This window comes from Hyposmocoma kahamanoa, unplaced genomic scaffold, assembly GCF_003589595.1.
Source record: "Hyposmocoma kahamanoa isolate Upper Pololo Valley unplaced genomic scaffold, ASM358959v1 92, whole genome shotgun sequence".
NCBI classification, from domain to species: Eukaryota; Metazoa; Arthropoda; class Insecta; order Lepidoptera; family Cosmopterigidae; genus Hyposmocoma; species Hyposmocoma kahamanoa.
The window spans coordinates 17,700,729-17,717,219 of record NW_020654748.1 but is presented as its reverse complement, the minus strand read 5'-3'; positions in this window follow the sequence as shown (position 1 = coordinate 17,717,219).

Genomic DNA, 16,491 nt, shown 5'->3' with positions numbered 1-16,491 from the left:
TTTCGTTGTTATGTTTAGAAAATGAGTTTAGGGACATAACCACATTATATAATAATGCAAGAAAATAATTGAAAATTACAATTGAAATGTAATAACAACTTTAACTAGTGCTTCTTACATCAACAATAATAATCTTTTAGCAACCAATACTATTTCATTATTTGGACATATCAATCATCAAAATTACTAAATCATATTGGTTGTTGAAAAACAGATCTTGTCCGCTTGGGTTTAGGTCGTATAATTAAAATTCCAATACCAACAGAAACAGCGCTCAATACGAAGCCAGTTCCCCCAATAACAGTCAGCGATGAGAACTAACGTCGCTATTGAACACTGATTATTGCAATATGGCGACAAACGCTCAGAATCTCGTAATCACAGCAATCGCAATTCTAACCCTAATAATAGATAATAGATGGGGGTCCCTACAGATAATAATCATAGAGTATCGTCTTATGTTATAGAAACAGTAAGCTAAGAATTGTATAGTCATTACGTCATTACCATCATAAACTTATTGTTTGTTGCTGCCGCTTAAAACGGCACTCCTCTAAAAGATTTCAAGGCATAGACCATCAAACTGGACCATTGCGGGTTGGGAATTTCGCACGTTATCCAAACGATTATGAACCGTATTCCACATATTCGGTATCATCACGATGTGTTCAATCACCGTTAGCGACAGGTTTTGACACCAAATATTCACAAATGTAAGTGAGAAATTAGTTGACATTATTTTTTTTTAAATTTTATTTTGCGATTCCTAATTACATGTTACTTAATGCTCTAATAAATGTTCACAATTTGTTTTAAATCTAGCTGCTAATCTTTCTAATCGATGTTCTGTATCACACACCGGTTTTATGACTGTCTTTCCCTTGAATAAAAAAAATATCGAACCATTAACTGTACTAGCAGCAGAGCTTCTTGTGCAAAAGTTACTAAGCAGTAATGTTAGCCTTACAGCGTTCCAGTGTGCTGGTGATATTACAGGCTCATGGAACTTAGTAGTGGCACTGCAACTGTCATGGATAGGCATGTCGCTTACCACCAGGCGTACGACTTGTTCGTTCGCCTGCGTTGTTCGAACGACAGGTCGTTTGATATTATAAAAAACAAAACTTCATTGTGGTCACTACGTATGGACATCCACAATTATGAAACTCATGTACTACTAAATCGCTGACTTAGTCCAGACAGTGAAGAAATGAAATTATATCAAAAAGAAAATGAGTTAAGTTACCTTAAGGATTATATCTGTGGCTCTGGTCAAAAGGTGTACTAGTCAAAAAAGCTAACTTTACAAGAAAACGCGATAAACACTTTACGCTTAATATCATATTAAGCTGCTGGGTTTTAGGACTTGTACCCCTTTTCACTAGAGCCACAGATATATTCTAGAATTGTAATTGATACAAAGATCAAACAACACCGCCAAAACCAGCGTCTGTTGCCGCACAACGGCTGGTCGTATTGATCGTCGCCGGGGCAAACAGATTAATGGAATTATTCTTTATGCTATTCAATCTCTGTATTAAATCATTTTCAGTATTTAATAAAAACCTTAAATTCATGGTTGCGAAAACAACATGATATTTAATAAAATAATGTTATATGCTAGAATCCAATACAAAGCAATGCAAATTTTGCATCCTTTTAAAGCGGCCACATTTATAAAATTACCTATTTTAAGGTTAATAACATACTGCTTTATATCAAATAGTCTGTGATCTCCGAACCTAATTTCCTATTAGATTATTCTCGTACATATGTATACGAAGAATTAACATGATTGCTTATCTTAATGTAAATCGAAACGTATTATTGTGGAAGGGCATTTCCCACGCAAAGTTATTATAATGTATCAATATATTATAAACTGCAATTCTTGGCAAAGATTTATTCCTAATACAGGAAATTTTTAAGCAAACCAAGGACAACGGTCTCATTACTTTTCGAAATTTGTATTATGTCAAATTATATATCCCCTGAGTATAAAGGGCTGTGACCTAAAATCTTGTTAATTACAGAAGGCCTTCTTCAACAACGCATTTGACCTTATAAGAATCTTCGCTTCTACATCAATGTTATAGCAAAACATCGATATTTGTTGGGATTTTTGGCAAATTTGTTCCTGGCTTAAGTAAAAACATAACTGGATTGGTCTCCTAATTTGCCACCATTAGAGGTGGAATATTTACTTCAAATTTAAATATAACCAATATTGAGGTGCCCTCTTTCCAACATAATAGTATCATCAAAATCGGTTCACAAACGCCGGGAGTTATCGCGTAACAAATTCAAAATTAATTCGGTTAAAAATTAGCAGACTTGGGGCACTGGTGTGCGGAATGTACACCAACTATAACTATAACTATCTCCGGATTACAGTGGCCTTTCACAATTGATGCAGACCGAACTCACTCAATCGCCTTGGAAGTAGATAGAATAGCTGCTATATGTTACTTAATTTATATTTACGTTAACTTGCTTAGTATTGTTAGGGAGTAAAATATATACATACATCGCAATGCTTGTACAATCACGTTGTAACTCAAAGTATGTGAAATTCAAGATTATAGTATTGCTAAACAAGAAAATTATTTGTTTATTTCTTTTTTTTTATTTTATATATTTTTTATTTATTTAAATTTAAAATTTAAACCCAAAAAGAGAAACTTGTTGTGAGCTAGTTCTTAAGAAAACACACCCAAACATATGAAATTATTTTTTCCCATTTAATTTTAAATATATTTGGCAAGAAGATTATTTAGACGTTTCTAATAAACTTTAAATTATACACAAATTTTAGTAATCTTTCACGGAAGTGAGTACTACGTTTTTTATCGATTATGAAAACTACACTTTTTGAGTTAATTACACTATTCTATTAACAGTGCTATATTGTGAAAAGTGAAGTGATTTTACAGTTCTGTGTAGTTCATAAGGAAATCAAAACAACAAAAAAACGACGTAGTTTTGAATTCAAATAGATGTTAAATCTAAAATTATTTAAATATGTATATATTGGGGGTATATTCGGTAATACGAAGATTGTCTTTCGGAAATACGAAGGTTACATTGTCATACCTATAGAGTTCATCCAGGGAAGTGTTGCACTTTACGTATTTCTGCCGCCAAGCATTAATGTGAGTATTACAAGGCTGTGACGATTTGTTTGAAAAAACAAATATACGCTATTTAAACCCGGAAAATAGTTTTTTTTTTTCTTTTTTTTTTTTAGTTTATTCATAACAAAAAGAAAAATATTAACATTATTCTTTTCACTAGGTAAGAAACCTTATGGTTTAACGGCCTAGTGAAGAGTTGACAAGCTAGGTACTTAAAAAATTACACTGTATATCTATGTTACGTGCCATTCAAAAGTGACGCCCCACCTAGATAGTGTCTCTTAAGAATGGCTTTACACTTCTTGACATTATCCTCCAGGTCGACCAGTACAGTGGCTGGAAGGTCGTTCAACACTTTCGGCAGCATGAAATCTGGCTTACGCATTCCGTAAACGTTGTTGTACCCCGGCAATAAATACTTCGGCAAATATGATATGTCGCGCAGTTTCATTTCCTACATAGTAAGTATAGGTAACGAAGATTAGCAATAAAGCATTGATGCGTGTGGATTAGATTAAATATGTGTGGCAAACGGAAAGCTATGGTCTCTGAATACCCCGATGGAAAAAGGATATGAAGTACATAAGTAAGTAAAACTATGTGTTAGCCATAAAAAAATTACTTTACTAAAAAGCACTCTACACGTGTTATAGTGCCCAACTTTGTTTTAAGCATCAAAAATAAAAAAATGACACCGGAAAAAAGTCGCTAACTGGTTAACGTATACTCAATTAAAACTTTTAGTCCACAAAGCAAAATTACAAAAAAACGTATTTTTTTTGTTTTCGATTTTATGGTTCTGTGAGTGGAACGTGAGCATACTTTCGGATACGTCAGTTCTATATGTAAACTAGTAATAGCCAAATAAATGTAGACATAACTCTAAAATAATCTTGAGTAATAAAATCAAAATATTTTTTTATTCAAACAACAACAAAATAGATCCAATGGTATTACTATGAGGCTTACAAACTAACTTAATAGCTGGGTCAGGTTAAAGTGCTTGTAATTAATTAATTAATAATTTAATTAATTAGTTAAAAAGCTATTGGTCCCTTTTGGATAACTTTACGGTTGTGTCATGTCAACAAAATCGCCCACAAATTCAGCGATGAAATCGTTTTAAAACTGCAAATTTCAATTCTATTTAAATGAAGTAAGGTACAAACTTCATTTAAAATTTTGGACTGTTTGTAAATGGTTAAATAATGTAGGTACATTATTTACAAAGAGTTTGGCAACTCTAGATTTGGTCAATTCATCGTCAACCTGTTTATACGTCCCACAGCTAGGTACGGGTCTCCTCTCAGGCGAGGGGTTAGAACATACTCCGCCACGCTGCAGCCCCAATTGCAAGTTGGACTTCACACGTTTTCCGATGATTGTGAATCTTCTTCGACGTAAAATTTCATCACGATGTTTTTGTTCACCCTAAAGCTCTTGGTAAACTTCAAATAAAATTTCGCAGAGAGGTTGTAGATCAAACCATTAGGTTGCCAATGCTTTTTATTCAACTATATATACAAAATATTGTTTATACAATACACCTATTAGTTATATCTATCTTATCATCTCATCTTTAACTAAACTATATTAACTAATGAACCATCAAAGACATCAGTCCCCCACATCTCTGCAATATTCAATTGCCCCAGTGTATAGGGGTCAATTGTGTGATACCTAACATGGCATTAAACAGAACTCTATTCACAAAAGCACACTGTATTTTGAATCTTATTTCTATTGCACACCACGGTTTCATTCCGTTGGACATGGCTGTTGTCATTTTGGTATTATATTTTGTTGATTATTATGATGTTATATTTTAGTATGATTAAGCTATTACGATTTTATAGGAAGGGTTTGTCAGGGGGAGTTTTTTATAAGCAATTTATTAATTTATCTTATTATTGAAGCTGTCTTTTGATGTGTTTAGTTGATTGATCAATTATGAACATTGATGAGTTTAGTAAATTGACACATTGACGTTTTAATGATGGAATGTGATAATCAATCTACAATATAAAATATAATGGAGTATAATTGAGTTTTTTTTTTTCAATATAACACACTCACTTTAATTAAGAAACACAGACAGGAAGTTATTAGAGTGTGTCAATATTAATAACTAGATGTTGCCCGGGTTTTCGTCCGCGTAAAATTTGTACGTATATTATACAGCATTATTTTTAAAATTCTAACAACCCCTCAGGACTATATTACTAAGTCTAAAACACGTTTTTATTTATTTTAAATCCAAATCAAGGTTAAAGCAAATCGCACGCGTTAAAAAGTTCCTATACACATTGTAGAATATTTATACTAAGTTTTATCTTTATAAGTTCAAGGAATACAATTTTTTCATATAAGTATTTTTACCCTTTTTAACCTTTCTAAGAATTTGAATTTCGAAATATTCTTTGTTCTTAGTACTCCTGCACTAAAAAAAGTAACATACCGTCAAGTTTATATGTTTCTAGAACTTATAATTCTTGCTGCGCGCTGCAGCTATCAGTGAATTGCTCCGGACTCTACTCATAAAATTAATGCTAAATTTAAATATCTTTTTATAGCTGTATGGCCCGTAACTAAATTATGTAGTACATTTTAGTGTTCTTCTTAAATGAAATCGGCAAATAAAAACTGTTTGTTTTATATGCTAGAGAAATTAAGTTATTTTAATGTTTCATATATTTACATATACGGAATATGATTGGAATAACATTCATACTAACTATTAATTAAGTTACTAATTACAACTACGCACGAGTACTGCCAAGAGCTTGCCTATAATGGCGGTCATCGGATGAGGGCTTGATGAGGGTTTTTCGAGAAGAATATTATAAATTTAGTGTATGTCTACTGTGTCTGCAGTTTTATTTAGTCAAAAGATTTTTCATATGACTAGCTTGTGCTCGTGAATTCGTCTGCGTATAATAAGCACATCGAGTAGCCTACGGTATAATACTAATTTTCATACTTTCTCTATTTTTTTAAAATTTCAAGTGACTGGATGAACAAGCCGTGCGCCTGATGTTAAGCTACACGCCTGTCCATGACAGGTCCGTGCCACTCAGAGCTTTAAAAGAGCTTGAAACCGCAAACATATGAGGGGCACTGCCACTGCGCCCGTCACCCTGAGACATAAGTTGACAAGTCCCGTATGCCTGTAATTTTACCAGCTACCTTACCTTTCAAAATCGGAACACAGAAAGCTCACATTGCTGCTTGGTGGTAGAAAAAGTTAAGGTGGTAGAACTGTATACAAATTTTCAGCTACTTTTTGTCACACAAAGTAACCTCTACTTTTCCTAGGTCTCATCTATCCCGACTCCAAAGTTCATCTTCTATGAACATCTACATTATTCTACGAACTTGAAAAGTGTTACCAACGACGAAACGTTTTATACCCGACTAAAACTCCTTTTATTGGATAATGAATTCTGCATTGTCGATGAGTTTGTTTTGAAACAATTGTAATTTTGTTTTACTTGACTTCGTTGTATTTAGACAGCGGTAGTTACACTACTTTAGTTTTATATTTATTATTATCGTTTGCTTTTCAGCTACCAGCTCTGCCAGATGTTACTATTAACTGTATTTAAATTTGTATTAAATTCATATTCAATTTTTTTTGTGAAATTACTCCACTAGTTACCTAACTGGGTGACGAAATACTTTCATAGATCTCTCATAGATACCACTACGGCTAAAAAGTCGTTGAAAAACCAAATACAAAGATCCAGCAACAAGCACATAGAAAAATTCGTGACGTGCGCTGGTTCGTTCCGTGGCTTACTTGGCATAGCGTCTGCCACGATTTGCTAGAAGACGTCGATTCGAAACTGGCCGGATTGAAGGATTTTTTTCTAAGAGTCCGAACTTTGTGTTAATATTTTTGTAATAATAAATAATAAATCATTTACTTGGCATCCAAGGCCCACTTGTAGTAAATACACACATATGACTATTGTTAGTAAACAGAGATAAAACATAATGACACACATTATTTCGCTCGAGGCGCCGCCGCAGTTTACCCCATCACCTCACCAGAACCTGGACGCAATGGCGACGCATCGTCGCATCGAGCTTAGCTGCAAACGCTCTTAGGATGCTGGTAGGACTAGAACGCAGTCTAGAAAGTAGTGATGCCATTTTTTTCGCTTTACAGCAAAACGTTATCTACTCCCGCTTGAGCAAACATCGACGATGCGCTACTATGTCGCGTTATAATATTAGTTTGGATTATAGAGAAAACCAAATGTGAGTGTACAGAGGGTAGACATTTGAACAAATTGAATTGATTAAGATGATATACAGTACATACTACACTACTCATTTGTAAAAAGATATTCTAAAGCACACTTATAAAAATCATTCCGTGTGGACCCGTTGCCACTAGTAGTTGCGATTAGTGACGTGCCGATAATATGTATATAATTTTTTTTTCTCGGGATATATTTATCAAATTAACATATAAATAGGAATCCACTGGATATAACGTATAACGGTGAACGACTGCCGGCGAATTGACGGTGATAATAATATTCTATAAGTTTGAATTAAGTTTTTTCTATAAGGTGATGACTATAAGATACATCACCGCCAACCGACAGAGGTTCTCAATTAAACTGTATTTTTTGTGTGTGTATGTTACGCGTTCACTTCGATATTTGTTAACCGATTTCGGTGATTCTTTTTTGTTGGAAAGGGGGTACCTCAGTAGTGGTCCCATTCAAATTTGAAGAAAATATCGATGCATTACTTTCATAAGCTCGTATCTTATAAAGAGTGATTATTCAGGACATGCCAAAACTTTCTATTTATTTTAAATATCTTATCAAGGGTGCTAATTTAAACGCATTACTTTAAGAATAGATAAAAGACTGTGTGAATATGAAGGAAATGTGAAATCAGACTGTGAAAATGTGTAAATACATCCATTTTTTACATTTCAGTAACTTAGTGGTTTAAGATACGAGTTTGAGAAGTAGGAAAAAAGATGAATCTAGTTTATTTGATTTCACACACTTTCTGTTAACCGATTTTAATAAAACATGGCATATTAGATGTAACAAATACAAATACATATATAAAATGCTTTATTTCTCTCAGAAAGGTCTGTAAGTAGTTACATTTCATATAATAATATAATAACAAGTTCCTCAGTGAGAGCTGGAGTCTGTACTAGGATGGGGACCTGTGTTACAGATCATCAGGCTCACTCCCTCTAGGTGTATAAAGAACGTAGCATTATTTAGAAAATATATAATTACATTACAAAATAAGTAACGAACGCAGTTAAGCAAACTTTTATAGTCGGTTTTTTTTGTATAATCAAGGTTATAAATTATTGTTAGTATTTGGTTGATATTCCTGTCAGTCGTACTAAGCGCTTTGCGACATTCATTATTTACTAAGTTTTTATTGAATATCAGGATGTCTCACCTCTCAATAATTTCACAAAAAATAATTTAATACAATTGTTTATATTAAATTATTTTTTGTGTAATTACTCCACTAGTTTGTTAAAATCCTTTTTTTAAAAATATACATACCCATTTTACCTCCATCTCACCTGATAAAATATGACGATGAGGTTGTCGAGTAATGTCTATTCACCTTTGCTTTGAAAAGGCCCAAGTTAGAACGTTAGGGGAATAAGTCTGCAGGCAGGCAATTTCACTTCTTAGCTGTTCTCCATGTAAATGTGGAAGCGAAGTGACCTTTATAATGCATTTATAATGAGATTTCTTGCTTTCTTTTGTGTTTCAAAGCACATAAAACCTGAATATACTTGGTACTTGGTGTAACGGGCCGGTATCCGAAACTCGACGATAAGGCGCCGTTTTGGGTGTACCTGTGTACCTTAAACCTAAATTAAAGTGTGATTGAATAGGCATCTTCTGGACTAATGTGTTACAACGTAGACCCCCATCTTTGCTCCAAGGCTAAAAAGTGGTCAAGAATATGTTACACCTTTGGTGTAATAAGACCACATCTGCAAAATGACAAGTTTTCAGAGAAAGGGTTTACAAATTCTGCAAATTACATTTGTCGATAACTTTTTTATACTTAAATGGGAGAGTTATAATATTTCACGTAATAATACATAGTTTGTTTCATGTAGTTCGTATTGTTTTTGATTTTCATGTAATAAAAATACTTTTGACTTATGACCACATATAATGTTTATATCCCAAGGGTTCGATATAAGAATAAATGAAAAAATACGGAAAATGTGGCAAACAGATTCATTTTGAATCAAATGTTAATCATCACTTTGCTTATATATAATAATATGTTAGAACGCGTGTTTGTAAATGAGCATAGGACAGCCTAGGAGCTCGCTAATTAATTTAATATTTCAAAATTCATAATCAGTGGACAAGAGTTGAGTAGGCTTTGCCACAGAAAAACCATTATCTAGCATACACTTAAAGGTTAGCACTACAATACTCTGCTGTTATCTGTTATCCTGGTAAATGAAAAGTAGATAAAAAATATTATCGAATGATATCGGAGTACTGAAACACAATTTTGGTCGCAGTATAGCGCTCCTTATGAAAGAGGTCGTCATTCAAGCAGGCGTATGACTAGTTCGTCCTGTCGCTTGATATCTTAAAACACAGGGTATCAGAGTACATGTTCCGCTCCCTTACATTGGCCTAAGACATTGTAAGTAAATTTATATATCTATCTTAAGATCAGTGCCATTGGTAATAAATGACTATTATTAACGCGTTTTAAGAAATACTTAAAAGATTTAACAATTTATTTTAGGCATGTAGCAGAGTGTAGGGTCCATGTAACGGATTGTCTAGGAAATTTATGATCCTTATCACAAAACATGCTTATTCGACACAATATGTTTAGTATTCTTAATCATTCGTCATATATGTGTGTAGGTAATTATGCATCTTGCTTTAGGACGCTTTCAAATTAGACTCTTATAGAAGAGCTGCATTAGCGCCACTTAGGTGTTGTAGCCCCGCCACTGCTGATTTTCGTATAAAATTTAGAAGTGCAGCTGCAGCGCCACTGAATTGTGTTGGGTCATGAAAACATTTCCATTTTTTCGAATATTTTTCGAATATTTTTCCTTTAATTTTACACATTTGACGTTAAAATTTGTCAAAAGTTGAAGTTACAGAGCCATTAAAAAGGCATTTGTTGCTGTTTTGAAACCGTTTTAAATCTCGTTTCTCTATAAGTGGGTTTTAGCTATACAAGTTTATTTTATAATTCACGCTAAATAAACCTTCACATGATATTTCTAGACGTAGAACATACTAAGAGCCTTTAAAATTGAATTTTTCCAATTTTTTCACAATTTGAAATTTTTCGGAAAATTACACCACTGAAGCGTTTCTACAAGCATTTAATTTGAAGACGCCCTTAATCTCATATTTCTCACAGTAAGGGCGCGTTTCCACTATGTTGTCACGTTTTATTATCGTTGGATGACTGTCGTATCTAGCCTGTTCCCATATCATGACAATCTGTCGTGGACGATTTTTTGTCGTTGAACGACTGTCGTGACTAGTTATTCCCACTAGGTTGTGGCGACAATTTATCGTTTCACGACAGCCTCCTTGTCGTTTGCACGATAGAATCGTTTGATGCATTGCAGTCGCTTGTATGTTCTTTTGGAAGCCGGTAGTGTATGTTCACTTGAAATGGATGAAGATGAAATTTTAATAATATATTACTTTTTAAAAATGCGGAAGAGGAAGCAAACAAAGAAAAGAAAATATAACGTGACGTATAAAATAAAACGTGAAGACAATAGGAGCTGCAATAATCTGTCGTCACGTTTTTATCGTGACGTTTTTTATCGTATGACGACTGTCGTTCTAGCTGTTCCCACTGTGACGACAGTTTGTCGTTGTAACGATAAAAAATCGTGAACGACAGTTAATCTTGTCATGCTATATGTGAACAACTTCATTTAAATATACAAGACACGACACCGTAAACTGCACGACAATCTGTCGTCACGACATAGTGGGAACGCGCCCTAATGAGTTACTTAATCTTTAGTCAGTTGTTATTTTATAAAAATATTTTTTTATTTGGCATATTTATTTTATGCTATCATGTGAGACAATCCTTTACGCGATACTATTACTTAGAAGTAAAAATGAACATCTCAAATAACAAGAGACGTTCTTACCTATTTATTATTCTACCCAAAAATTTATTAACCTTATGTCAGTGCGTAGGTGACATTAATGTTTCGATCATTTGATGGAGATCAAAAAACTAATATAATGAATAAATATGAGTTCACTGCCTTATCATATCTAATTTTAGGAGGTGTTTGTTCACTGAATAATACATATATCGTATCAATCTGAAAGACTTGTCACTTACTTTTTACCTAAGTGTAGGTATTTTCTACAACAGATGAAGTTTTATTCGAAGAACGTAAGTTGATGAAGATAAAGTTGAAGTTGTAGGAGGTGCTCAGGATAGTAACACAATTTATGTTCATTACTTACTACTAAGTTGGAGAATAAATCTGTAACCTATGTGTAAAACGTTCTAAGGCGCGATTCAGATGACAAGCTACATCCCATAGCTACATTTAAATAATTTTGTGTAATTGCAAGTTTACGTCAGCAAAAACGCTTGTCTAATCCAAAATGTCGTCTTTTGTAGAAATTCGGATTAAAAAATTTTTAATTTTTGGATGCTAACAAGTTTTTTGTTATATATTCTAGTTTTGAAGGAGTTATTTTTCTTCAAAAGAAATTTCAGTGCCAATAGTGTAGTACGTCATTATCATCAGCATAGGCTGACATAGGCCTCTCCTAATGTGCGCGATTTCGTGCGGTCCTGAGCTTGTTGCAACAATGTGCTAGCTTCTAGCATCATTTCACAGATCGCCACTCTATTTGGCCAGAGAACGTTCTACACTACGTTTGCCGAGCCGTAGCCATCGGTTTTGGGTACTTCGAGAAATATAGTTATTCAACTAGCTATGTTGATGACCTCAACATTATCCTTCAGAGAAATTCCTGGTGGTACGTCAATAATTGCATTTAATTTCTCTCATTTTCTTGGAAAGAAGGAATAAAAGCGAATTTCACGTCACTTTAAAACGTGCTTGTGTAAAGCAGTTTATTACAAATTGCATCAATTTTTACAACATACATTTTTCTGTGGAAAAATTCTTTACAACAAAATTTAACTGCTAATTTCTTCTCTTTTATTGTTCATATTTTAAATATGTGGCAAATGCCCAAAAAATTACACACAAAACTCTGTCTATGATCAATTGCTATCACCGTTCTTCCTCTTCATTCTCTCACTCCTTCATTCTCGTCATTCACTCTTATTTTGTTCCTAATATCCGGACATGTCTGCAGAAGGGCTTGTGACCGATGGAACAGACATGTTTTAGAGTGACGACCACGTCAAGGAAAACGTAGTCTAGAACGCCCTGTGCCAAGATGGATGGACGACCTGAGAAAGGAGGTCGGCAACGGTTGGATGTGGGCGACACAAGACCGGAAGAGTTAGCGTACTCTAGGGGAGGCTTATGTCCAAAATGGATGCATGAAATTCCTAATAGTACTATATAGAGTTATGTCTATATTCAATATAAAATTTATAGTTATTAATTAGGAAGAAGTATTTTCATATTTAATATTTTTGAGATAGGCCGCAATTCTAAAAGCAGTCGATATAATGTAACTGCACTTTATAAAAAATGTACAGTATTATCTTTAAAAATAAAAGGATTTCAGACGTCCTTTACCGAATTTATTTATATAACGTTTTCACGGTAAAGTTCTAAATTTGGTTCTCAGAATTACAATGATTATATTTGAAGCAATCTGCGGCAATTCAAAGAAGTTCTATAAATAAGCCAGGACGTAGCGTCACATGTCGCCAACGAGTCATTAAGAAAGTTGCTCTGTCCTCGTCATTCTTTTAGCTGTCTCGTATTATCCGTCTCTTCTTTTGTACGGTTCCAACCCGGCTGCCCATGGAACTTTGTTTTTTCTTCGTAAGCTTTTTAATATTTGTGTCATGTGGACGGACGGGAGAAAGAAGTCTTTGGATCTTGGGCTGACTATTATTTCAAGGAAACTTTAAATTAAGTAAGTTCATACTCATATTGTCATATTATCGTATTGTCACGATTCCTTTGCCAAATTCATTTTACGTCGTTCAGTGTTGGGCGCTACGATTATCATTTGTTTTAGTCTCGGATATTTATTAGTATAGAATTATTAGGGCGCGTTTATTCGACAAAAATTTCATCGCGCTCATGCCGCGCGGTCACCGCTCAGCGACCACGTGCTTCTAACAGTCATGATAAAATGGCGAGGCTGGCTTGCCTTTGGCCTGCCAGGTATTCCGAGGAATTTAAATGTTGTTGCCTAGTAAACGGAATCCAAATTCACCATTAATGTACGTGAAAGCGTGGTAACTAGACGGTCAACGCGCGGTGATCGCGCGAAAACTTTCGTGTCGAGTTACTGGCGCATAGGCTCACACAATCGAATGACGTCGTTTACGTAGTGTTTTGTTATCATTGACCTACCAACAAATGGACGTCGGGTCTAATACAAAAACCACGAAAAAAATGTCCGAAGTTAACCTATACAAACGTAGTGACATGTAACGAAATATAAAAACTAAAACACTTAATTTCAATAGTAACGTCATTGCAGTACTACCTAATTTTGTTTGCAACTATTTACGGATCTAAAAACACCATATTCAGCTTCTACTGGAAATTTAACAAAATGCACCATATTTAGCTTCGACTGAAAATTACTTGAACACAAGAGTAATGGAGTAGCCTTTATCGTAAATATTAATTTATATATATATATATTACTATGTCGAATTTTGTGCAAATTCACTTAAAGAAATAATAAAGAGTTGGGCATATACAAACATACAAATATTACTACAAATGTAAAAGTAAGCGTGTACTATAAGAAATGTACTGATATTCCAACTAAACGTAAACCGTAATACCGAAAACCGATTTAGTTTAGTTTTGTAATCTTCCTAAAAAAATACATTTGACATTTTATTTCGTTAGCTGGAATTAAACGTCATTAATAAAAAATATTTTTTCAAATAAGATTAAAATCAAAGCGACTCTATAGTTTCTTGGTTCTAAATATTTCAATCGCTTGTGGTTCGAACAATAGAAAATGATTAAAAAGTTTATATAAGCTTCTTAAAATTGACGTAATGGGTCTCTTTCCATCTTTTGTGCATACAATGTGTAGAAAAAAGACAGTTACCTATTTGATTATTTTGTGTGCTTTTGTCATTGACTTACAATTATATGGACGTCGGGTCCGCGCTAAAAAGTGTCCGCACTTGTAAGGCGCTAAAATCGTATACAGAGCGCGACACTCCGCTTTAGTCTTCATTTCTTCTACTGACAGCGCGATACTGCGATGACATTACAATTTAAATTTCGAATAGGTTGACTTGGGACATTTTTTTCGTGGTTTTTGTATTAGACCCGTCGTCCATTTATTTGTAAGTCAATGGCTTTTGTAATTTATATTTACGATTCATTTATATATAAATTAAATACGATAAAACTGGAGAAAGTAACACTTTTAAATGAGAACTATGATAACACAATATATTTGTTTAGTGAAAAAATGATACAAAATCCTGTTTTTACACTTTACTGCAGTAATTTTTACAAGTTATTATTATATGGTACTGCATGATTGATAGCCGCGCTGTCACTCGAACAAATGAGGACTGTTGCGCGATTGACGCTCTGTATGCAATTTTAACGCCCTATAGGTGCGGACACTTTTTAGCGCGAACCCGACGCCCATTTATTGGTAGGTCAATGTTATATATAGACATTTTTAGACAGCCTTTACAGTCTGTCTCGATCTAAAACAAAACATTCAAAAACAAAATTAAAATACTTACTATTGCTCACTGCACACTCACCGTTTTAAAAGAAAATATATACGTTTCTTGACACCCACTTAACAAGACAGTATGTATAAGCGGAAACCGGGCAGACATGACAAAGTGCTGATAGCAGGTAGCGTTTTGTTTTTTCTTGGCGTTTTGAGCAAAGACGTTAATATCTTAATATAGTCTTCTGTGGTCTTCTTCGTCATAGCACTCTTAACAGTGGATTAGTGGTCTTAATGAAGTATGTTTGTCAGAAGCTGATGTGGCTCACCTCATGGCATCTCGCTATCCCTCTCATGCAAAGAAACGCCCACAGCAGATTTCATTTGATTGGTCCAAAGCATAAGTGACTTTCCTTGCAGTCTTGCAGTCAGGCGCTTTTTGATCTACCTTTCACGACAAAAAACTTTGTAGAGTATTTATCGCGTCACGAGAAGAGATGAGTAGTCTAGCAAAGCAACATTAAATCTTCAGTTGAGATTGAACACAGGCAGCGCACCCAGCCAAATTAAATCTGGCTTAGACAAGCAGGATATACCAGTGGGCGCAATTCAAGGGAGTGACACGCCTGGGATTGTCGAGGGGTAGACCGATCAGCTGCGGCCGGTGGCCAGATTCCTGCCAGCTATGCAACGCGTGACAGAAAATAGGTAGTGAGGTAGGTACCTATTTGAGTAAGTAAGTAAGCGACGTTACTAGGAATGAGCGTTGATGATGTTGGACTTCTTGATTGAAGTCGAGTGGGGTTTGTTTCTCCTTCCGCAAAATTAAGATCTTTTTATATGATACCACGTGACGGGAAGACATGTCGTGCATAGCAGTTGCAGTGCCACTTAGGGCGCGTTTCCATTATGTCGTAACGTTTTATTTTTCGTTAGACGACTGTCGCGTTTAGCCTGTTCCCATATCACGATTATCTGTCGTGCTGTGTCGTGGACGTTTATTTTATCGTTGAACGACTGTCGTGTCTAGCTGTTCCCACTAGATCGTAACGACAATTTATCGGTTTCTGGCAGCCGCCTCGTCGTTTGTACGACAGAATCGTTTGAAGCTGCAATTATCTGTCGTCACATTTTATCGTGACGTTTTATTTATTATCAGACGACTGTTGTTCTAGCTCTTCCCATGACAATCTGTCGTCGTAACGTCAAAAAAGTCGTGAACGACAATTAATCGTGAACCGTGAACCGTGAACGCACACACTCAACATAGCCCCGCACTAGGGAAACCCTGTGTCGCGGGTGCCATGGACACACATATAGACAACCACAAATTACACCCAAACTCACGAGAGAAATAATTGTAGGCCATACAAATATTTCTCCCGGCCCGGGAATCGAACCTGGGACCTCTGCGTGGCAGTCCGGCATGGTAACCGTTCGGCCACGGAGGCAGTCAAATGTGAATAACTTCATTTAAATATACAAGCCAC